We start from the raw sequence: 24794 nt of genomic DNA on the forward strand, positions 1-24794 counted from the left end.
TCCTTGCGTGCGGCCGTGAACCCAGCTGTCAGCCTCTCCATGTACAGTCCACTTCCAATGGATGTCGTTCATTGTTCACGTTGACCAGGCCGTGCCGAGAGCACCAGGGCGGTGGACGACGGCGAGGCCTAGGAATGGAACAACACGGAGCCAGGGAATACTCGGCAGTTGTTTCCCACGCGGAGGAGTACGAGGGTTTACTGGTTCGTCTGCCGTCACCGGAGAATAACATCATGTGTGGGTGAGTAGAGGGATGGCTAGGCCTACGATGGGAGTACGGTGGGGCCGTGAGGCCTGCGCGGCAGCATAGCCGACCGCGGGAGGAGGGAGCAGGCAGTCCCGCCGGCGCTTGTTTGAGCGACTGGAGCATGAAGAGCAGAGATTGAAGAAGCACAACAGCCGTTGGATGGACATCCAACAATCACTGCTCTCGTGTGTTGACTAAGTTGACAGGGCATTGCGTGTGCGTCAACCTTTTTTATGAAAGCATACGCGTCAACCTGTAGTAGGCGCACAAGTCAGCCTCAAATCTGTGGAAAACAGCATACATCCCATATGCCATTATTTCTAATAATGTACAACCCATTTGCTAATTCTTAAGAATTTTTTTAAGCCCATCTTATTTTTCTTAGCATTACACACATATTGTGGCCACGGTTAAAAAGTATACGAAATTTTGCATATTTCGATGCAGTCAACTGTTTTTAATCCAGAAATATCGATTCACATCCAAACTATTTTGAAAAATAATTTATATAAATATAAAATCCAAATAATTGTCCACGCATAAAAATCAATGGAATTTAAGATCTTGTAATGAAAAGAATTGAAACTAATTCCCGGATTGATGTGTTTTAAAAATGTACAGCCCATTTCTGGGCAAACCGAATGAAACTCTCCTTGTCTTGAAAGATTTGCAGCCCAGCAGGGCCGATAAAGCAAGTAGGCTTTGTTTGGGTATTTCTTTTAAAAAAATAGAACTGGGCTAGCCATTTTCAGCAAGAAAAAAACACAACTGGGCTCATGATGTGGTAAACATAAATAAAACCCTGGCTAGACGGTCCATAGCCCCCGCACAACCCCGTTGTTACCCTGATCCGTCGCTAAAACTAGTATAAATAACAACTGCTTGTTCCTCAAAAAAAAAACTGCGCGACTTGCTGGGTCCCTGGTGTGAGCCGCTCGTAGTGTAATTCTCTCGTTTATTGACTATGTTGACAATGGCGTGAGCCCCAGATGTCCAACCATTAGGAGGAACCATATTTTTGGGCTTGTAATATAGAGGCACTTGCTTGCGTACTGCCATGACGCTGGTGGGTCCCTACTGTCATCCTCTCCACGTACAGTCATCTCCTTGTTCCTCTCGGTTGTTGACGACGTTGACAACGCAAGAGGGCGGCGCACCGCGCACGGCGAGCGAACCAAGGCCACAAGGCGGAGGACAACGGCGAGGCCTCGGACGGAACGAACAGGAGCCATGGAAGATGCGTCGGTCCAGTCGCAGGTGGAGGGGAGTACGAGGGTTGACTGGTTCGGGCGCGGGTGCGTGTTGGGGTTGACATCGCTGGAGAATAACAGGACGTGTGGGGGAATAGAGGGAGGGACTAGCCAACGTTGGAAGGTACGTACGGTAGGGCGGCGGAGGCGCAGCCAGCCATGGGAGGCGGGAGCAGGCGGAGCCGACGGGGTGGTTTGGTTTGGGCGGCTGGAGGAAGAAGAAGACAAGAGATAGAAGATACACGACAGATGTTGGATGTCAATCCAACGACTGGTAGGCAGAATCATTTGTTGACTGGCTAGTAAGTCGACACCACCTTGGATAGGCTATTTCCTCACGGGTCCCAAATGTCAGAATCCAAATCTTTCATGGTCATGCAGCCTTTCCTATGAAAATTTACATCACATTTGATGTGCTAGTTCAAAATAAGTGTGTGGGTGCTGGTGGGGGCTAATCACTTGGCTTCTGTAATGCACAGTGAGCTCAAGCAGCCAGCGAGAGTGATGTTATTTCCCTTGGTTGGGATTTGTTACAATATTTCACTCTAAATTAAACGAATGGCAAGCCATTTGCCTTGTTTCAAAGAAAATATGAGAGTCACAACTGAGTTGAAAAGGGCAGGAACATCTAACTCCAGCTTACAAACTGTAGAAAAGCACGAGGGTTAATTGTTCATCAGGTTTACAAAAAAACCCAGATTGAAAAGTGCAATAACATCTAACTCCAGTACTGTTTTCGGCAGTCACAGTCAAATGGATCGGTCAGGTCCATAGAATGAACATCCTGGGTCATAAAATTTACTAGATTATGACCACAATATGTTGTAAATAGAAGCCCGACACGTTCAGAAGCTCTTTTGCCCACCTGAAACTCCTTTTTTTGCTCTTCGACATACCCATTCGTTAAAACCATGTTGATGATAAACTTAAGCCTGATGGACAATAGTAACCTTGCATTCAGCAGGAAGAATGTGACAAATCTTGTGTTTGCATGATTGGCTACATATCATTCTAGCGTTATTGTCTTCAATCGAATCTCATGAGAAGTGAGAAAATCCCGATGCTTACGAATCCACCGATTGGTTATAACTTTCTTACCTCGTCCTGTTGCCTAAATAGACATGAAGATTGAAAACAGTTAAGGTCTAAAAGAAGAGTGTCGAAAGAGCAACATCTGAACGGTTAATTCTAGTACACTATATGCGGGCTTCTAATGTGCGTGAAATTATCACCTTTATATACAACTTCTCCAGACATGGAAAGCATTGCAGCAAGCCAATAATCTTGTTCAGATCAAAACTATTCATTTGGATATATAAGATCTTGACAGAATCCAGCACCATTTATAGGCCATCCATGGAGAAACTCTTCATTGAGCATATAACAGAATATTAGTATAAAATGTTTACTCCAAGATGATATATAACTTATGCGCAGCAATTTAAAATGCAGCTTACGGTTACAAGTGTAGATGATAATATAAAGTACCTGAAGAACTGTGGAGCCAAACACCATGTTGAAATGAGCACAGAGATCATGTATTACACCCAAGGTCTCCAGTTTAGGCGCAGAGAGGACGGTTATTTGCAACGGTGAATAACTAGAATCAAGGATCAACCTTTGAAGTGAAGGGGCATCTTGGATGATGAGCTGCCTTCCGTCAAAAGAAATTCCAATTCTTACAAGGTTAGGCGACTTTATTTGGAGACAACCGATTCTAACTGTGAAAACAAGCACCAAGCACTCCAGCGCAGGGCAACTTGAGTGGATGATGCTGTGCAATGAGGCCTCCGATATACGAACCCGCATAAGTGAAAGTTTCTTGAGAAATGGGAATTGAAGGTTTAGTACCAGATTGTCTGGTAGGTAGCATAGTGCAAAGGTGGCAGTGTGGAGAGAGGAGGAAAACCACGAGATGGACATCGGTGCTGAGGGCACAAGTTCATGGCGTTCAGTATGTGGTATGTGATTTCCAGGGGAATAGTAGAACTCAAGCAGCTGTAGTTCTGTGAATTCATGGGATTTCAGCTAGGCGTCCACCGTGCAGGGCATGGTATGCTTGCTCAGGTAGCATGACGGGATGTAGAGGCTTTGAACGGAGCCCTGGTGGGAGGAGATGATGGCTCTGGGGATTTCAAAATCATTGAAGAGAGATAGCTGACGACAGTCGAGATTAAGGGGCACGGCGAGCCATAGAGGGCGCCACCGAATTGAGAGGACTTGGGTGCAGTAGCAATCCTTGGTGGGGAGAAGCGTGATGATCTCCCCAAGGACGGCGTCCGGGAGATCGCTGATGCGGTCCACCCGAGATTCTACGGGTTCCTGGGATCCGGTGGGGGCGGGGTTGCCGCTTCTCCCTGCGCTGCCGGATGCGGGATCTACAACAGGCGTTGCCGCTGGAGGGAGCCTCATCTTCTTGGCGCTGGGGTCAGCCGACTCCATTTTCCTCGAGGGCGTCGCCTCGCGCTCACGGATTTGAGCAGAGTAACGAGTGACGAGCCTAGTTGTAGTGCGAGAGAAGAAGAAGGGGAGCTGGGGGTTTTCTGTAGGAGTGAGGACGAAGGGGAGCTGGGGTTTTATGTAGGAGCGAGGTGAGGAATTTGGCGGTACGAGTGGAGCGAGCTGACGTGAGGTGGGTGGGAGCGAGGAGGAAGAAGAGGACCCATGTTTTTTGGGGGGGGGGGTGTGTGTGCTGGGTGTGGGTAGCACCTCTCATTTAGTAAATATATGGGCTTTTGAATTGATTTTACTATTTACTAGTGTGGATGGGCTATTTTGTCTTGGGCCCAGAGAAACAATTACTACTAGTACAGTGGAGACACTCTACAGCTACCCAGAAAAACAATTACTACTAGTACAGTGGAGACACTCTACCGCTTTTGGCTCCTCATAGGTCATTGAAATGTCTCCCTCTACTGAATGCTGTTATACTTTTGTTCACCGACATGCGGTCCATGCAGCGCACAGGCCCAAATGCCATCCACCAAATTAGAAGGCAGTATGCAGGCGGAGAGTCACCCCGGTCGTAGCGCGGAAGTAACGAGTCGTCGTATCACAAAACCCCACCTCCCCGCAGTCTAAGTTTGACGGACGAAGCAACCATCATTTCACTCTTCGCTGAAGCGCCTTCTCCCTCACCATCTTCGAGAAAGGCAACACTCGCATCTGCCACTGTTCTTCTCTCCCAACGAAGGGAAGGTAAGCGGATCCGTGATGTTGGTATATTTTCGTTCAGAGAAAAAAAAGAACTTTTGCAAAGCAGTAACCGATCCTCACTCTCTTTTTTGTTTCATTGTCATTGCGATTGTGTTTTCCTTTCAGTGGTCTTCTAGTATTCGTCAGTTTCATGATGGACCAAGGAGAACCAGGCAAAGTTTTGCCGATATTGGAGCAAACGCGGGAGGCCGTTTAAGGTTAGAACCCTCGTGGCATGATACGTCTCCAACGTATCTATAATTTTTGATTGTTCCATGCTATTATATTACCCCTTTTGGATGTTTATGGGCTTTATTTTACATATTTATATCATTTTTGGGACTAACCTACTAATCGGAGGCCCAACCCGTATTGCTGTTTTTTTTGCCTATTTCAGTATTTCGAAGAAAAGGTATATCAAACGGAGTCCAAACGGAATGAAACCTTCAAGAGCGTGATTTTTGGAACGAGCATGATCCAGAGGACTTGGAGCGCAAGTCAAGAAGCAATCGAGGCGGCCAGGAGATAGGAGGGCGCACCCACCCCTCCTGGGCGCGCCCCTGTCTCTTGGGCCCCTCGAGCGGCCACCGACGTACTTCTTCCTCCTATATATACCTACGTACCCCGAAAACATCAAGGGAGCCTCCAATTCCAACCGCTGCCCCTCATCGTCCGTCCAGCTTAATGCGGGAAAGGTGGAGCTTTGTGATTTGACCCCTCATCGCTCATTTTCTACTACTGCGGCGCTATGACCGGGGTGCCTCCAATTCCAACCGCTGCCCTGAACTGTAATTTGGTGCATCGCACGTGGAACAAGACGGTGGATGAGCCACATGTCGGCCAAAGGGGTCCTGTTAAGTGTGTTACCATTTCGTGTGCGGACTGACCCTGCTTGAGTTGCTACACCAACACGACAGGAGCAGCCTACCACTTGGTTTTGCTCCTTGGTGAATCCCGACTATATTGATCTAAAAAGATACGTGCTGAACTACCCTCTCCATCTCGGTTTTTTATTTTTAGGTGTCTCAGTTTATAGGGCCCGCACGTAGTTCTAGGTCATCCATTTGACTAACTAAATATGAGTTACTATGTCACAAAAAGTATATCATTGGACTCTTAAGCGGATGTAGTTGTATTTAAAAGTCGAGGGCGGGGCTTTTCCTGCGCAGTAGGCGGGGCGGTTCCGCCTAGTCGGTTTGACAGAGACGCGAGAAGACGAGGGAGTAGGCTGCTGCAAACGTAGGGCTGTGTGATTTGACAGCGAGCCCCGTGATTTGACTTGCCATTATCATTTTAACTGCGGCGCTACGACCGGCGTGAGTCTCCCGATTCCTGACCACCTCCATACAGGTGCCTCTCCCAATGCTCCACCATGTAGTAGAGGATGGCTCTTGCATCAGAGCCCACTTCTCCACTTTTTCCGTGCCTCTCTTTCCTCCACATATGCAAAAATGCCATGTAAAGCGCACTATTGTACTTACTTTTACTTGCTCCTATAGGTGCTAAGCTTGCCACATGGGCATAAAGTCTGATGTGGCAAGTTAATCAATAAGAGAGAGACTAGTTTGGTGACCCAAGGAAGAAACGGTGCTAAGCGCGTGTACCTAGGTGAAAAGACAATTTTGAGTCTATAGCTAATTAAATGAAGCAAACTTAGCAACACCATTTCATTGGAAGAGGTCACTCCTTGGAAAATGCAATAAATACTAGTACTCCCTGTGTCCCATAATATAAGAACGTTTTTGGCACTACACTAGTATCAAAAACGTTCTTATATTATGGGACGGAGGGAGTACGAAGAAAGAGATAGAGAGAAGTAAAAAAATACACTTATAGCCAACCTTGTTGTAGTATGAGTGACTAAGTGATGACTATGTATGACATGCCAACATCAGATAGCCTAACGCACCGTGTTAAATCTCCAAGGGCGCGACCGCACGAGCGACGCGACGGTCGTGGTAGGCGCGACCATGATAAGGGCTGCTGGTAGCCCTTGGATCTAAGGTCAAACGGTCGCATGCTAAGTTGCTGAAAATTTGCAGAATAACCCTCCAGGATAGGACATTCACCCATAGGTCTAGAATCACGCCATGCAACCGTTCGATCTCAGATCCAAGGGCTCTCGAAAGCCTGTATCATGGGAGAATGGAAAGCCACTACCCTGCCGTTTGCACGCTGGCAGTTCGCTCCTACTCGTCCCCGCACGTCCTTCAATACTACGGCGGTTCGCTCCTAGTCGTCCCGTCCATTCACATTACGGCAATTCCACCAATCCTAACCCCCCTCCCAAATCCATGGCGTCCCAAATCTCCACGATCGGCAGTGAGTACAAGGTTAGAACCATCACCGACGATGAGTTCGATGTCATCTACACCCGTTCTTCCGCGACGGTGAAAGGATGCCTTTATCGCTTTAGACGCATGTTCGAAAACTCAGATGATGAGTGGGTTGCTAGGGTAGATGTTGAGTACACCACAGTCCTGGGACGAGAAAAGGATCTAAAGGACGAAGAGAGGAAGAAGCCCGCCGTGATCCAGGTTTGCGTACATAACCTTTGCTTGGTCTACCACATATGCCATGCCGACGTTGAGTGCCAGGATTTTAAGAACTTTCTAGAGGACAAAACAGTGAAATTCGTTACTGTAGACTTTAAGAACGACAAAGAAGTCTTGGGTCGGATAGGCCTCGTTGTAGGCAATCCCTTCGACCTCCAGAAGAATCGGCTGCTGCCCTCTCGTCAGCCTTCAATGCTGACCCTGGCAGGAGCCATGGTTCATCCTTCATACCGTAAACAGGAGAAACCTCATTACACGTTTCATCGTCATGCATGGCAGCGGAATGTACTAGATATAGACCACATCCACTACCCTGCAATGGATGGCTACCTTTGTTTCAATATCTACAAGGGTTGGATGAAGAGAAACAACAAAGTGTGCGGTTCAAGCAAAGAAGTATCGGCCAAGAGGAAGAGGGACAAGGACGAAGTCGAGGACGTGGACGAGGACTCCGAGTAAGGTGGCAGTATCATTGCTCATGGTGGTTCTAAACTTCTAATGTAGTGTCTACCGGATTAGTTGTATAGTTTAATTTCAGGTGTGCTTAGTTTAATTTGAGGGGTGTGTTGTGCTGAGCCCCCAGCAGAACTATGTTATGTTTCTTCTCGTTACTTTAACTCTTCAGTATGTACATACTACTAGTATTTCTTTAATAGAATTTAGCACCCCAATTAAGCACGTACTAGCTTTTTTAGTAGTACTATATGCATAATTTGGCGACGAGTGCTCTCTATATGTACCACTTTTTTTTTAATTTCAATTTTTGCTCCATGGCGCAATCCATCTATAGTACTACTATACAAAAGTATACATTTTTCAAAAGGCTAGAGTATTGTTCATCACATATATAGCCAGTTAAATTCTCAACCTAGAACGACGTGCATGCCATGTAGTAAACCGATACAGAGGAAGTATAGTAAAAATGAGGTGATTTTACCGAGCGATCGGCGGGGGAGCATGGCCTGTCATGCGGTCCCACGTGTCATGATGTACCAAGGCGATGTGCGTTTCCCTCTTGAGGCAGAAGCAATACTACGTGGTTTGAGATGATGGTGAACCGAAGTGTGAAATAATGGTTGCTTCGTCCGTCTGGGAAGGTGCGGCATTATGATTTGATGTCTCATTGCTCATTACTACTACTGGGCCGGTACGAGTGGGGTGCGTCCCCCCTGCTATTCTGCATTGTTATTTGGTGCTTGACACGTTGACCCGGTTTCTATATGTCCCACATGTTGGCGACAGGAAGTACATAATTCATGAAAGGGAGCGTCGACGGAGGAGTATACTACAGAATTCATGAAAGGGAGCGACCTAGTTTTGGAAAAATCTGTTTTTACGGAGTACGTACCCACTAGGGTTTATAGGGCTTATCTAAAAAACATTCGTTTTTCCGTCTGGTAAGTCTCAATTCTACTATACTAGTAGTAGTACCATTACATGTTGTATTTCAAGGTGCATTAGATCACCCGACGCAAGCAGTGTCAAGAGGAAACTAACCAATGCATGTACAAGTTCATGGAAATTTAGTGGTCATTCATGTATTCGTTCTAATTAATGCCTCGGTAAACATAACTTCTTGAGAAAAACGAGCGTACTAATTACTTGTGCAAACTACGACATTAATTCGACCACTCACCGTCTACCTTGGTTGGAGAGATTTTGAAATTGAGCCATAAACTGGAAAGGAGGGAGTAGTAACTTTTGTCTCGATTACTATTTGTGGCCTTGTATAGATGCAAAATGTATTTTTTTATAGTGGCCTTGTATAAGTAAATGGAGGGAGTACTAACCAAGGTACGTAGTAGGGACGAGGAGTAAACGGAGGGAGTAGTAAAATTTTCTCCTTGTGCTGCGAGCCACCGCGCGCGTGGGCGAGGGAGCGGGCGTAAGGCGTACAGTAGTAGGAGTACTACTACTACTACTCGTAAGCAAGCTTCACCTCATCCTGCGAGCCACCGCGCCCGTGGGCGGAGGAGACGGCGTACTAAGCAAGCTTCTCCTCGTTCTGCGAGTTGATGGGACACATCAAAAGTACTCCAGTGTATAGAGCCTTGCCTCTAAGGTAGGCCCCACATGGTTTGCCTCTTTTTTTAACATAACACGTCAAGTCGCAATTTGTTTGTTCACCCATGGTAGACCATCCTCCCTCCACCAAGTGGACAACCAATACACGTGCCAAATTACCACGTGGGCTGCCTTTTTCATACAGAAATGAGCTCCACCGTGTACCCGCACGGGTGTGGTTGGGAAAGAGACGGGAGTACGTGCGCCATGCGTGCACCTCTTGTCTTCGTGCACGTCCCCCACCTACGTGGGTGTGTGAGAGAGAGATACAACCTAGACATAATGCGCCCTCCATCCCCATGCCTCCGCCCAGTCCAACCACCAGTCACCACCACGCCCCACTCCTCCTCACCTTATCTCTCATCTTTCTCGCTCCATTTTTATATACAAGGGGCCACTATCAAAATTACAATTTGCAGATATACAAGGCCACTAACACTAATTGATGCAATATTAATGGTGTTTGCCTCGTGGTACTAGCAAAGGAGGACATTAATTATCCCTTGCATGCATGCGGGAGTTTGTAAAAAAATGCATCTTGATGTTCCGTGCAATGCATGGGCATCTTGCTAGTCCATGAAAACAACACATGGCAAAATTCCATGGCAAACGAGGGATTTGAATCTGTTGGGAGGGGTTGTTTGGATCTTGCCCGGGGTAGCCAAAATATTGGCGACCCTTTTGTCCACTGGTGCCTTTGCCACCGATGAACGAGGAATGGCTCAGGTGCTCATGCTGTCATGCATCCTCCAGCGCGCACGTTGGATACGAGCTCGCACAAGCTGTGTTTTTTTGTCCCACAACGCCGCCCGAGCTGCCCGCAGACCGACCGACGACCCGTAAATTATGCCATCCAACCGTAGCCGCACACATTATGACAACAACTCAACCAACCGGACGACATTCACGCAAACACGTAGACAAACTGATATTTGACATAAACAATGACGGAAATCATATAAAATACCGGATTTTCATACAAACATGACGGATTTCATTACATTCAAATGAACTACGCGGTGCTAGTTCTGGACAGCACAGGTATATAATACCTGGCCTAAATGGTCGCCCGCCGATCGATTTGTGTTCCTCATGTCCGACAGGATGATCACCGGACTGCCGGGAGCCCCAGAGGTAAATGCTTCAGCGCAAAGGAAGGCTCACTTCCCCACTGCCCAACTGATATCATTGGCTGGTGCCAAAGATGATGGTGGCCGGCACCGGTTCGAGTTCATCACCAGCCACTACTTCGCCATGGCCGGCATCGGCTCGAGGTCATCCTAACATTCCCCACTTCCGTGGAGCCAATGTAGGGTCGACGAAGGTCCTCGCAACAAAAGGATCCGGCAAGACACCTGCTTTGTACGCCAGCGTCGCCTCCGCGGTGGCCTTCATGGGACCCAAGCGGTGGCGGCCTCCCGTGTTCTACTTCTCCTCGATCATGGCGGCGGACGCGGAGGCGCTGGCCACCGACTCGTCGCTCTCCGCGCACCCGGCTTCTGTCGCTGCTTGCATGGCGAGGCCGCCGGCATGGGAGTCTCGGCCACAGAAATGGGAGACGCGGTACAAGGCGGCGGTGTGGACGGCAGCAACGACGCCCGTGCGCAGCTCCTCATCGAGCTGGCCTGGAGTGGCGAGTTGCTGAACCGCGCGCCGGCTTGGGGCAGCAACTGGCTCCATCGGGCGAGGGGAGGGAGGTGGATCAGCGAGCTGGATAGCTCGTATCCGGCGGGCTACCCAGCCGGCTTGGATGCGGAATAAGTACTCTTCGTAAGCCATTGTAAGAGTGGACAAAATGGTGGAGGAGATAGGGGAGCGGCGGAGGTGTGCGATTCTTGGCCGGTGTTTGGCCTCGTTTAAATAGGAGATTAAATAGACAGTGGACGGGAGGAGGTCGGCCGGCATTGCGTTTAACGCTGGCCAGGTCATGAACGGACGTGTGTCCAGAGTGGGTTTCTCGGCTTCCACACGGGCGGGTTCCATGGAGGCATTTGAATGCGGCACGGAGGCGTGTTCAGCCGGGCGTGCAGCGAGTGGCGCCCTCGACTCTGACCTAGGACACCGCGCCGTTCTTCCACTTACGTGTGGGCTCTTTGGGTGCATGTCATGCATATCAGTGACCCAATGCAGGCAGGGCGGTCAGAAGCGAGCATTTCATAAACCGATGATTGTTCATTGAGTGTGATGTCATCTTTTTCATGTAGATAAGCCTACTATGTTTATAGCCCGTTCGATACGTTGTGATTCATAAGGACCACTGCAAACATCAATGTTCTGCTTATCACAGATAAGATTGATTAATACCCGTAACAATCCATGTCCTTAACAAAGGGTGCATGCATATATAGGTTGAGCGTGTGTCTTGCGTCGTGTGTTGTGTGCATGCAGGCGTGTGAGAGTTGCGTGCATGCAAGGGTACGTTTCAGTGTTACATGCATGGGTGCCTACGTGCGTGTGTTCGTGAGTGCATGTGTACGTGTCAGTGTTGCACGCCAGCATGCGTGCGTGTGTACATTATGTGTACGTGTTAGTATTGCACGCCTGCATGCGTGCATGTGTACGTGCGAGGTGAGGCTACACGTCAGTCGACTGACTTTTTCATCTCTGGTCATTAGATTTTCCAGCTGTTGGATACGAAATCAAGGGCCTCTAGTTTATCATCAAACTCCATCCTCCCTGAGCTGCCAGCCACCACCCGCCGAACCGCCAGCCCCCGCCGCCCGCCGCCGGCCCGCGCCGCCACGCCGGCCCACCCTCCCCGAAACCACTCCCCACCGCCAGTCCGCCGCCGCACCGGCCATCCCTCTAGCCCCCCCACCCATGCCAAGCTTTTTCTCCAGCGATCCCCACCCCACCGCCCAATGAACGCCCCCCAACCGCCGGTGACTGCCAACCAGAGGTCTCACGACTTCGAATACCCATCGACCACTAATTTATTACCATTTTTATCCTTCATATACGCGCTGATGGGTGGGCCCTATGGTAATGTGCGCTATTGAATGTGGACCATTTGACTGGTTAATTGATTGTGTTATCAACAAATTACGGAGCTATATGGTGAGCCAGTGACTATATGATCACCCTAAAATGTACTCCTATTTTATTAACACAGTACAAACTCAAACTACCATTTCTTTCTTTCATATACGGGCTGACAGGTGGGCCCCACGGTTACGCGCCCCGATGGTGCAACACTAGTTGCGCCGCATGGAACGTTTGACTGGTCAATTGATTGTGTCATCAACAAAATACGGAGTTGTACGGGTGAGCCAGTGACCGTATAATCATGACATGTATTTGTTTAACATGGTACAGACGCAAGGGCTCATATATACGCGCAAGCACTCACCACTATAAGCGCACACACGCGAACCCTACCCCTATGAGCACCTTCGAGAGAGTGGGCCAGCATATATGATCTTGAGATTTTACGAAGTCACCATAGGTGCCTCGTAGTCGAGTGGAACGTCTCCTCCCACTGAATGTACATCGCTGGAAAATACTGAAATTAACACAAGATAAATGCGAGCACCAGGACTTTAACCTTGGTGGGCTCGAGAAACCACTGTCCTCCTAACCATCCAACCACATGTTGGTTAGCACGACAAAATGTATGTGGTGACCGTGATGAGCTTATTCTGAAGTCCAGCGACCATATCGTGCTTTTGCTTCAAATACAATGACCGTAAGTGTCGTCAACAAAATACAGAGCACGCATCAAATGCAAAGTCCGTCAGTGTCATCAACAAAATACGGAGACATATCGTGAGCTAGATACCGTTGTACTATTGTATATGCTTATTTTCTTAGTGGCCGATTGCGTGTGTGGTGTTGTGGGCACATCATTTCTAGTTGTGGTGGGTCAACATGAAGACTCATGGGTCAGTTCCATCCCGCGCCACATATAGGTTGGACCGAGACGTGTTATACGAAGACCCATGTGGAGTACTCAACGTACAACACGAAGCTACCAGAGTCGCGGAGGACTCTATCCCCATTGGTGGTAAGACGACTATATATGATTTCTAACTCTAGGCCCTTAGTATGTTATACAAGCTTGGGGGCTAGTTCGTCGATAGTATACACACACGCATAATGCCTGGTATTCACGTGTACTTTGTACACACCCTTATCACTAATATATAGTACCAGGAGTAGGCTCTTTCTTCAACTGCAAGGGTCCGATCCGAACTAGGGTAAAAATTTGCCTCGTATTACCATCCAGCCTAACAGCCAGGGATATCCTACCGAATGATACGATGCTGCCAACTACTAAGAGAGAGGTGTGTCGAGGGGGGGGGCAATGTGTGCGAGAGAGGCCTAAATATAATGTGCGTGTGGGAGACACGTAGGCACATATATGTGCGTATAGAGGGCTAGTAGAGACCGTGCGTGTGTATATATGCATGTGAGAGAAATAGTGTTTTCCAGCTGAGATTAGTGAAAAGAGTGGTACATAGTAGTCAGAAAGAGAGAGAGAGAGAGAAACAGAGAGAGCATGTGCGTGAGACACCCCGACACCCTGAAAGAGATTGTGAGCATGTGTGAAAGAGAAATGCCGATGCATATAAAGTGTGTGCACTTATGCGTTAGATAGAGAGATATATAACGCGTTTGTGAGAACGGGGCGAGGCATAGTGCATCTACGTGTAAAAGGCGGTTCTACGCATTAAATTAAAATATAAATGGCATTATTATTTTTGGATGAGATCATGAATTTTGCAAATTGTGTATGGACGAAAATCGGTCTATCAGACACCCATACTCTATTGAATTCTAGCATGTGCATGTGTTTATTTCATATTATCGATCCATAGAGTGAGAGCGGTTCGAAATACAGGCAATGGATGTTTTTGCAATTCATATATAAACATTAATTAGTGCACTCCATGTTGTTAGTGTGAAGCACTTTATACATTTGTCACTTGCATGGATACATTCCAAATTGCTAGCTATGAAAAAGAATACATGTCGAATTCAACATAAAGGGGGTTTCGAAGATTCAAATTCATAGGAAGTGCATTCATCTATTTGAACACGAGATAATGGCATTTGTAAATCAGATGTAAAAGGGGGCATCAATCTTTGTTGTGAGTTTGAACATGCTATATATATATATATTCATACACATATCTAACTTTTTTTTGCAACCAAGGAGATTATATCTGGAACGATGCATGAACTGAGGTAAGTTGCATATTTTTTAATATATACTCGTGTACAATGTATATTCAAATGTTCCCCCTCCATTGCAAAATAATCGTAGCTTTAGGATTTTCAAGAGTAAAGATTTGTGAAGTTTGACAAATCCTGAAAGTTCAATTCAATAGAACCGAAAACGTTAATGCTTCTGCTCCCAAATATTGAACGAAGCGCCAAATAGGCCTCTGGTCACCCGAAACCGCGCGAGACTAATGTTTGGTGGTAGGAAATTACTTTCCTGACTCTGCCCCGTGTAGCCTATCGGCCCGATGTCCAAAGGTCTAAACCGGGGTAGGTTTGTAACTTCACCAAGACGCCAGTCTCAACTGCCTCCGAGAAGCATTCGTACGCCGTGGGCGCCTAAACACCCATGCGCTCGGCCGAAATCTATCCCGCCCACATTTGGGACACCTGACATGACTGTCCTACTCCCAACCCGCAATATGTCCGAAATTTTAGATGGGGGCAAAGTTTGTAACTTTTTCCCAAATTTCAAACAAGCGCGTCTCAAACCGAAACATTGTTCCCCCTTAGTTCCCCGCCTCCCTCCGTTTCCTCATTCATACTCCATGGGCGCAAAAATGCCCTCTCCACCAGCCGCGAAACCCCAGCCTCCTCCGTCCTCCACCCCATAGCGGCCAATCCACCGCCGCCCTCCTCCATCACGCCGGAGCCGGTAGCCCCACGTCATCGTCCAACGCAACTGCAACCGCAACCACAACACCCTCAAGGACTTAGCAGCTGAAGCCGAGGCAGAGCTGCGTCCACGATGCCGACACCGACATGCGCCATACCAGAACCACTCCGTCCACGCCGTCCTATGCCTCACTGCTGCGGCTCCACTGTCGCAACCGTCCACCACACCGGAGTTGTTCCTGCTACGCCGTCGTTTGCCGCCTCGGATATGCTTCCCTGCTGCCGACAGACGGCCGCCGCACCACACTCAACAACTTGGCCATGGGTTCGTCCAAGGCTGCACCGTCCTCCACAACTTCTGGTTTCCGGCGAACAACAAGAAGATCGTCGGAAAAACAGAAGGAGTTCACAGCAGTGCCAGCAGAAAGAGGTACTCCTCTTCCCTTATTCGTGCAAATCTTACGTCTCCGCTCACACCGTATTCATCCCACAAAATAAACTAGTTGAGCGCTTCTTACTGCATCTTCTTCGTGATACTAAATGCACAAGGTTTCCTCCCTTTTACTATGTCACCTTTGCTAGAGGTCAGTAGCCCGCCTGAATTTCAATTCAGGGTCAGTCGAACCGCAATCAAAAGAAGCAGCACCCGCTTAGGCGCGCGGAGCACCTAGTCCACATGTTCCCCGAGGAAGCGGCGCATCGGTGTCTATCATAGGGGTGTGGGGCGCAGGAGCTGCTTGCGCCTGATCTGGAGGTCGGCGGGGCTTGAATGGATGGCCGGGGGCGGTGCCAAGCACGGCGGTGCGATGAGGTCGAGGGGAGGGCGCAGGCAGGGGAGGAATACTGGGCCGGTGGTCTCTGGCGTTTTGAGGAAGATCGTCAACACTGACTGGTTGGTGGTAGATGAAGGCTATCTGCCTGTTCTTTGTACATCGGACTGTGCAGGAAAAAATGGACTGACCTATTTGCTTTCAGTCGACTGTTATTTTCATAGAATCCTGTAGTAATTTAGTGTGACATGCATGTTGTAGAGCTATCATATGTCTCCCGTCATTTATTTCTCACCGATCTGCTATCTGCTACCTTTACACTGTACTAATTGTGCACACACTTCACCCATACTCACACTATTGTTTTTTTATGCATGGGTATTTCAGACTATGACGTAGTGTTGATGAATGCAGAAAAGAAAAGACAGAAGTCGCTCCAGTGTAATTCGAAGATAAGCAGTAAGCGTTTCAGCGCTCTAATGGGTGTAGTGTCAGCAGTTGGAGACAATAAACGTAGCTCTACAGTTGATGATCTCAATTGCCAAACACAACCATCCCAGGTGCTTGCTTTAACTTCGCGCTGTCAAATGTGGTTGCATGTTGCATATGGTGTCTAGCTTGTATTGCTTCCAATTTGGTTAAATTTCATCTGCTTACTTTACACATTATACCTTTGATAATGACATGCCTTCCTGTTTTTGATACATACTACATATGTCTATTAACCATGTTCGTACATCAAACTAATGCTCTTTTTTATCCCTCGTCAATCACTTATGATGAGACAGTCACCCGAGTGGGTTACTGTGAGACGCCCTACTGGTTTAAAGAGTACAGTGTCATCCTCCCCACATGATTCTCAAGAAACAGCAAGGCTAAATGAAGATAGTCAACATAGCTCTCTAGTTGATCACCGCAATTCCCCCACACCACCATCGCAGGTGCTTGCTCTTACTTGGCAGTGTGATATGTGGTTGCATGTTGCATATGGTGTCTACCTTGTAATGCTTCTAATTAGGGTAAATTGCATTTGCTTAGTTAACACATTATACCTGTGAATATGACATGCCTTCCTATTTTTGGTACATACTACGTCTTTCTATTAACCATGTTCTTACATCAAACTACTTTTCTTGTGTATCCCTTATCAATGCTCCTAATTTGTTAAATTGCATCTCCTTAGCTTACACATTATACATGTGAATATGACACGCCTTCCTGTTTTTGGTACATACTACATCTGCCTATCACACCATGTTCTTACATCAAACTACTGTTCTTGTGTATCCTGCATCTATCGCTTATGATGAGACAGTCACGCGCCTGGGTTAATATGAGACACAATACTCTTATAAAGAATGCAATTTCATCCTTTCCACATGATTCTCAAGAAACCGCAAGCCTAAATGAAGATATTGAACGTAGCTTTGTACCTGAAGACCGCACTTCCCCTACACCACCATCACAGGTGCTTGCTCTAACTTCGCAGTGTGATATGTGGTTGCATGTTGCATACAATGTCTAGCTTGTAATGCTTCTAATTAGGGTAAATTGCATCTGCTTAGTTTACACACTACACCTGTGAATATGACATGCCTTCCTATTTTTGGTACACACTACATCTATGTGTTAACTGTTGGGGAACGTTGCAGAAAATAAAAAATTTCTACGCTTTCACCAAGATCAATCTATGAGTTCATCTAGCAATGAGAGAGAGGAGTGCATCTACATACCCTTGTGGATCGCGAGCGGAAGCGTTCAAGAGAACGGGGTTGAGGGAGTCGTACTCGTCGTGATCCAAATCACCGATGATCCTAGTGTTGAATGGACATCACCTCCATGTTCAACACACGTACGGTTGGGAAGACGTCTCCTCCTTCTTGATCCAGCAAGGGGGAAGGAGAGGTTGATGAAGATCCAGCAGCACGATGGCATGGTGGTGGATGCAGCAGCGATCTCCGCAGAGCTTCGCCAAGCTTCTACGAGAGGGAGAGGTGTTGCAGAGGGAGAGGGAGGCGCCAAGAGCATGGGTGCGGCTGCCCTCCCTCCCCCCTCTTTATATAGGCCCCCTATGGGGGGCGCCGGCCCTAGGAGATGCAATCTCCAAGGGGGGGGCGGGGGGCGGCCAAGGGGGTGGCTTGCCCCCCAAGCCAAGTGGAGGCGCCCCCACCCCTAGGGTTTCCAACCCTAGGCGCAGGGGGCCCCCAAGGGGGGAGCACCAGCCCACCAGGGGCTGGTTCCCCTCCCACTTTAGCCCATGGGGCCCTCCGGGATAGGTGGCCCCACCCGATGGACCCCCGGGACCCTTCCGGTGGTCCCGGTACAATACCGATGACCCCCAAAACTTTCCCGACGGTCGAAACTTGACTTCATATATATAATTCTTTACCTCCGGACCATTCCGGAACTCCTCGTGACGTCCGGGATCTCATCCAGGACTCCGAACAACTTTCGGGTTACTGCATACTTATATCTCTACAACCCTAGTGTTACCGAACCTTAAGTGTGTAGACCCTACGGGTTCGGGAGACACGCAGACATGACCGAGACGACTCTCCGGTCAATAGCCAACAGTGGGATTTGGATACCCATATTTGCTCCCACATGCTCCTCGATGATCTCATCGGATGAGCCACGATGTCGAGGATTCAAGTAACCCCGTATACAATTCCCTTTGTCAATCGGTACGTTACTTGCCCGAGATTCGATCGTCGGTATCCCAATACCTCGTTCAATCTCGTTACCAGCAATTAACTTTACTCATGCCGTAATGCATGATCCCGTGACCAAACACTTGGTCACTTTGAGCTCATTATGATGATGCATTACCGAGTGGGCCCAGAGATACCTCTCCGTCATACGGAGTGACAAATCCCAGTCTCGATCCGTGTCAACCCAACAGACACATACGGGGATACCTGTAGTGTACCTTTATAGTCACCCAGTTACGTTGTGACGTTTGGTACACCCAAAGCACTCCTACGGTATCCAGGAGTTACACGAGCTCATGGTCTAAGGAAAAGATACTTGACATTGGAAAAGCTCTAGCAAATGAACTACACGATCTTGTGCTATGCTTAGGATTGGGTCTTGTCCATCACATCATTCTCCTAATGATGTGATCCCGTTATCAACGACATCCAATGTCATTAGTCAGGAAACCATGACTATCAGTTGATCAATGAGCTAGTCAACTAGAGGCTCACTAGGGACATGTTGTGGTCTATGTATTCACACATGTATTACGATTTCCGGATAACACAATTATAGCATGAATAACAGACAATTATCATGAACAAGGAAATGTAATAATAATCATTTTATTATTGCCTCTAGGGCATATTTCCAATAGTCTCCCACTTGCACTAGAGTCAATAATCTAGTTACATTGTGATGAATCGAACACCCATAGAGTTCTGGTGTTGATCATGTTTTGCTCGCGGAAGAGGTTTAGTTAACGGATCTGCGACATTCAGGTCCTTATGCACTTTGCAAATATCTATGTCTCCATCTTGAACATTTTCACGTATGGAGTTGAAGCGAAGCTTGATGTGCCTGGTCTTCTTGTGAAATCTGGGCTCCTTGGCAAGGCAATAGCTCCAGTGTTGCCACAGAAGAGAGTGATCGGCCCCGACACATTGGGTATGACTCCTAGGTAGGTGATGAACTCCTTCATCCAGATTGCTTCATGCGCTGCCTCCGAGGCTGCCATGTACTCCGCTTCACATGTAGATCCCGCCACGACGCTCTGCTTGCAACTGCATCAGCTTACTGCTACTCCATTCAAAATATACACGTAACCGGTTTGTGACTTAGAGTCATCCAGATCTGTGTCGAAGCTAGCATCGACGTAACCCTTTACGACGAGCTCTTCGTCACCTCCATAGACGAGAAACATGTCCTTTGTCCTTTTCAGGTACTTCAGGATATTTTTGACCGCTGTCCAGTGTTCCTTGCCAGGATTACTTTGGTACCTTCCTACCAAACTTACGGCAAGGTTTACATCAGGTCTGGTACACAGCATGGCATACATAATAGACCCTATGGTTGAGGCATAGGGGATGACACTCATCTCTTCTATATCTTCTGCCGTGGTCGTGCATTGAGCCGAGCTCAATCTCACACCTAGCAATACAGGCAAGAACCCTTTCTTGGACTGATCCATATTGAACTTCTTCAATATCTTATCAAGGTATGTGCTTTGTGAAAGATCTATGAGGCGTCGCGATCTATCCCTATAGATCTTGATGCCTAATATGTAAGAAGCTTCTCCAAGGTCCTTCATTGAAAAACACTTATTCAAGTAGGCCTTAATGCTGTCCAAAAGTTCTATATCATTTCCCATCAAAAGTATGTCATCTACATATAATATGAGAAATGCTACAGAACTCCCACTCACTTTCTTGTAAACGCAGGCTTCTCCATAAGTCTGCATAAACCCAAACACTTTGATCATCTCATCAAAGCGAATGTTCCAACTCCGAGATGCTTGCACCAGCCCATAAATGGATCGTTGGAGCTTGCATACCTTGTTAGCATTCTCGGGATCGACAAAACCTTCCGGCTGCATCATATACAGTTCTTCCTTAAGATAGCCGTTAAGGAATGCCGTTTTGACGTCCATTTGCCATATCTCATAATCATAGTATGCGGCAATTGCTAACATGATTCGGGACGGACTTCAGCTTCGCTACGGGAGAGAAAGTCTCATCGTAGTCAACCCCTTGAACTTGCCGATAACCCTTAGCGATAAGTTGAGCTTTATAGATGGTAACATTACCATCCACGTCCGTCTTCTTCTTAAAGATCCATTTATTTTCTATCGCTCGCCGATCATCGGGCAAGTCTGTCAAAGTCCATACTTTGTTTTCATACATGGATTCTATCTCGGATTGCATGGCTTCAAGCCATTTGTTGGAATCTGGGCCCGCCATCGCTTCTTCATAGTTCGAAGGTTCACCGTTGTCTAACAACATGATTTCCAGGACAGGGTTGCCATACCACTCTGGTGTGGAACGTGTCCTTGTGGACCTACGAAGTTTAGTAGCAACTTGATCTGAGATCATTACCATTAATTTCCTCTCCAGTCGGTGTAGGCACCACAGGAACATCTTCCTGAGCTGTACTACTTCCGGTTCAAGAGGCAATACTTCATCGAGTTCTACTTTCCTCCCACTTACTCCTTTTGAGAGAAACTCTTTCTCCAGAAAGGACCCGTTCTTGGCAACAAAGATCTTGCCTTAGGATCTAAGGTATAAGGTATACCCAATGGTTTCCTTAGGGTATCCTATGAAGACACATTTTTCCGACTTGGGTTCGAGCTTTTCAGGTTGAAGTTTCTTGACATAAGCATCGCATCCCCAAACTTTTAGAAACGACAGCTTAGGTTTCTTCCCAAACCATAATTCATACAGTTTCGTCTCAACGAATTTAGATGGTGCCCTATTTAAAGTGAATGTAGCTATCTCTAGAGTGTATCCCCAAAATGATAGCGGTAAATCGGTAAGAGACATCATAGATCGCACCATATCCAATAGAGTGCGATTACGATGTTCGGACACACCGTTACGCTGAGGTGTTCCAGGCGGCGTGAGTTGTGAAACGATTCCACATTTCCTTAAGTGCGTACCAAATTCGTGACTTAAATATTCTCCTCCACGATCTGATCGTAAGAACTTTATTTTTCGGTCACGTTGATTCTCTACCTCATTCTGAAATTCCTTGAACTTTTCAAAGGTCTCAGACTTGTGTTTCATCAAGTAGACATACCCATATCTACTTAAGTCATCAGTGAGAGTGAGAACATAACGATATCCTCCGCGAGCCTCAACGCTCATTGGACCGCACACATCAGTATGTATGATTTCCAATAAGTTGGTTGCTCGCTCCATTGTTCCGGAGAACGGAGTCTTGGTCATTTTGCCCATGAGGCATGGTTCGCATGTGTCAAATGATTCATAATCGAGAGACTCTAAAAGTCCATCAGCATGGAGCTTCTTCATGCGCTTGACACCAATGTGACCAAGGCGGCAGTGCCACAAGTATGTGGGACTATCGTTATCAACCTTACATCTTTTGGTATTCACACTATGAATATGTGTAACATTACGTTCGAGATTCATTAAGAATAAACCATTGACCAGCGGGGCATGACCATAAAACATATCTCTCATATAAATAGAACAACCATTATTCTCGGATTTAAATGAGTAGCCATCTCGCATTAAACGAGATCCAGATACAATGTTCATGCTCAAAGCTGGCACTAAATAACAATTATTGAGGTTTAAAACTAATCCCGTAGGTAAATGTAGAGGTAGCGTGCCGACGGCGATCACATCGACCTTGGAACCATTCCCGACGCGCATCGTCACCTCGTCCTTCGCCAGTCTCCGCTTATTCCGTAGCTCCTGCTTTGAGTTACAAATATGAGCAACGACACCGGTATCAAATACCCAGGAGCTACTACGAGTACTGGTAAGGTACACATCAATTACATGTATATCACATATACCTTTAGTGTTGCCGGCCTTCTTGTCCGCTAAGTATTTGGGGCAGTTCCGCTTCCAGTGACCCTTCCCTTTGCAATAAAAGCACTCAGTCTCAGGCTTGGGTCCATTCTTTGACTTCTTCCCGGCAACTGGCTTACCGGGCGCGGCAACTTCCTTGCCGTCCTTCTTGAAGTTCTTCTTACCCTTGCCTTTCTTGAACTTAGTGGTTTTATTGACCATCAACACTTGATGTTCCTTTTTGATTTCTACCTCAGCTGACTTCAACATTGAAAATACTTCAGGAATAGTTTTCACCATCCCCTGCATATTGTAGTTCATCACAAAGCTCTTGTAGCTAGGTGGGAGCGACTGAAGGATTCTGTCAATGACCGCCTCGTCCGGGAGGTTAATGTCCAGCTGGGACAAGCGGTTGTGCAACCCAGACATTTTGAGTATGTGCTCACTGACAGAACTATTTTCCTCCATCTTACAACTATAGAACTTGTCGGAGACTTCATATCTCTCGACCCGGGCATGAGCTTGGAAAACCATTTTCAGCTCCTCGAACATCTCATATGCTCGTGTTGCTCAAAACGCTTTTGGAGCCCCGGTTCTAAGCTGTAAAGCATGCCGCACTGAACGAGGGAGTAATCATCAGCACGTGACTGCCAAGCGTTCATAACGTCTTGGTTCTCTGGGATGGGTGCTTCACCTAGCGGTCCTTCTAGGACATATGCTTTCTTGGCAGCTATGAGGATGATCCTTAGGTTCCGGACCCAGTCCGTATAGTTGCTGCCATCATCTTTCAGCTTGGTTTTCTCTAGGAACGCGTTGAAGTTGAGGTTGACATGAGCGTTGGCCATTTGATCTACAAGACATTTTTTGCAAAGGTTTTTAGACTAAGTTCATGATAATTAAGTTCATCTAATCAAATTATTTAATGAACTCCCACTCAGATTAGACATCCCTCTAGTCATCTAAGTGATACATGATCCGAGTCGACCAGGCCGTGTCCGATCATCACATGAAACGGACTAGTCATCATCGGTGAACATCTCCATGTTGATCGTATCTTCCATACGACTCATGTTCGACCTTTCGGTCTCTTGTGTTCCGAGGCCATGTCTGTACATGCTAGGCTCGTCAAGTTAACCTAAGTGTTTATGCATGTGTAAATCTGTCTTACACCCATTGTATGTGAACGTTAGAATCTATCACACCCGATCATCACGTGGTGCTTCGAAACAACGAACTTTCGCAATGGCGCACAGTTAGGGGGAACACTTTCTTGAAATTATTATGAGGGATCATCTTATTTACTACCGTCATTCTAAGTAAACAAGATGCAAAAACATGATAAACATCACATGCAATCAAATAGTGACATGACATGGCCAATATCATATAGCTCCTTTGATCTCCATCTTCAGGGCTCCATGATCATCTTCGTCACCGGCATGACACCATGATCTCCATCATCATGATCTCCATCATCGTGTCTCCATGAAGTTGCTCGCCAACTATTACTTCTACTACTACGGCTAACGGTTTAGCAATAAAGTAAAGTAATTACATGTCATTTAATCATTGACACGCAGGTCATACAATAATTAAGACAACTCCTATGGCTCCTGCCGGTTGTCATACTCATCGACATGCAAGTCGTGATTCCTATTACAAGAACATGATCTCATACATCACATATATATCATTCATCACAACTTTTGGCCATATCTCATCACAAGGCACATGCTGCAAAAACAAGTTAGACGTCCTCTAATTGTTGTTGCATGTTTTTACGTGGCTGCAATAGGGTTCTAGCAAGAATGTTTTCTTACCTACGTGAAAGCCACAACGTGATATGCCAACTTCTATTTACCCTTCATAAGGACCCTTTTCATCGAATCCGCTCCAACTAAAGTGGGAGAGATAGACACCCGCTAGCCACCTTATGCAACTAGTGCATGTCAGTCGGTGGAACCTGTCTAACGTAAGCGTACGTGTAAGGGCGGTCCGGGCCGCTTCATTCCATGATGCCGCCAAAGAAAAATAAGACTAGTAGTGGCAAGAAAGTTGACAACATCTACGCCCACAACAAATTGTGTTCTACTCATGCAAAGAGAACTACGCATAGACCTAGCTCTGATACCACTGTTGGCGAACGTTGCAGAAAATAAAAAATTCTACGCTTTCACCAAGATCAATATATGAGTTCATCTAGCAACGAGAGAGAGGAGTGCATCTACATACCCTTGTAGATCGCGAGCGGAAGCGTTCAAGAGAACGGGGTTGAGGGAGTCGTACTCATCGTGATCCAAATCACCGATGATCCTAGTGCTGAACGGATAGCACCTCCGCGTTCAAAACACGTATGGTTGGGAAGA

This window comes from Triticum aestivum, chromosome 5B, assembly GCF_018294505.1.
Source record: "Triticum aestivum cultivar Chinese Spring chromosome 5B, IWGSC CS RefSeq v2.1, whole genome shotgun sequence".
Lineage (NCBI taxonomy): Eukaryota > Viridiplantae > Streptophyta > Magnoliopsida > Poales > Poaceae > Triticum > Triticum aestivum.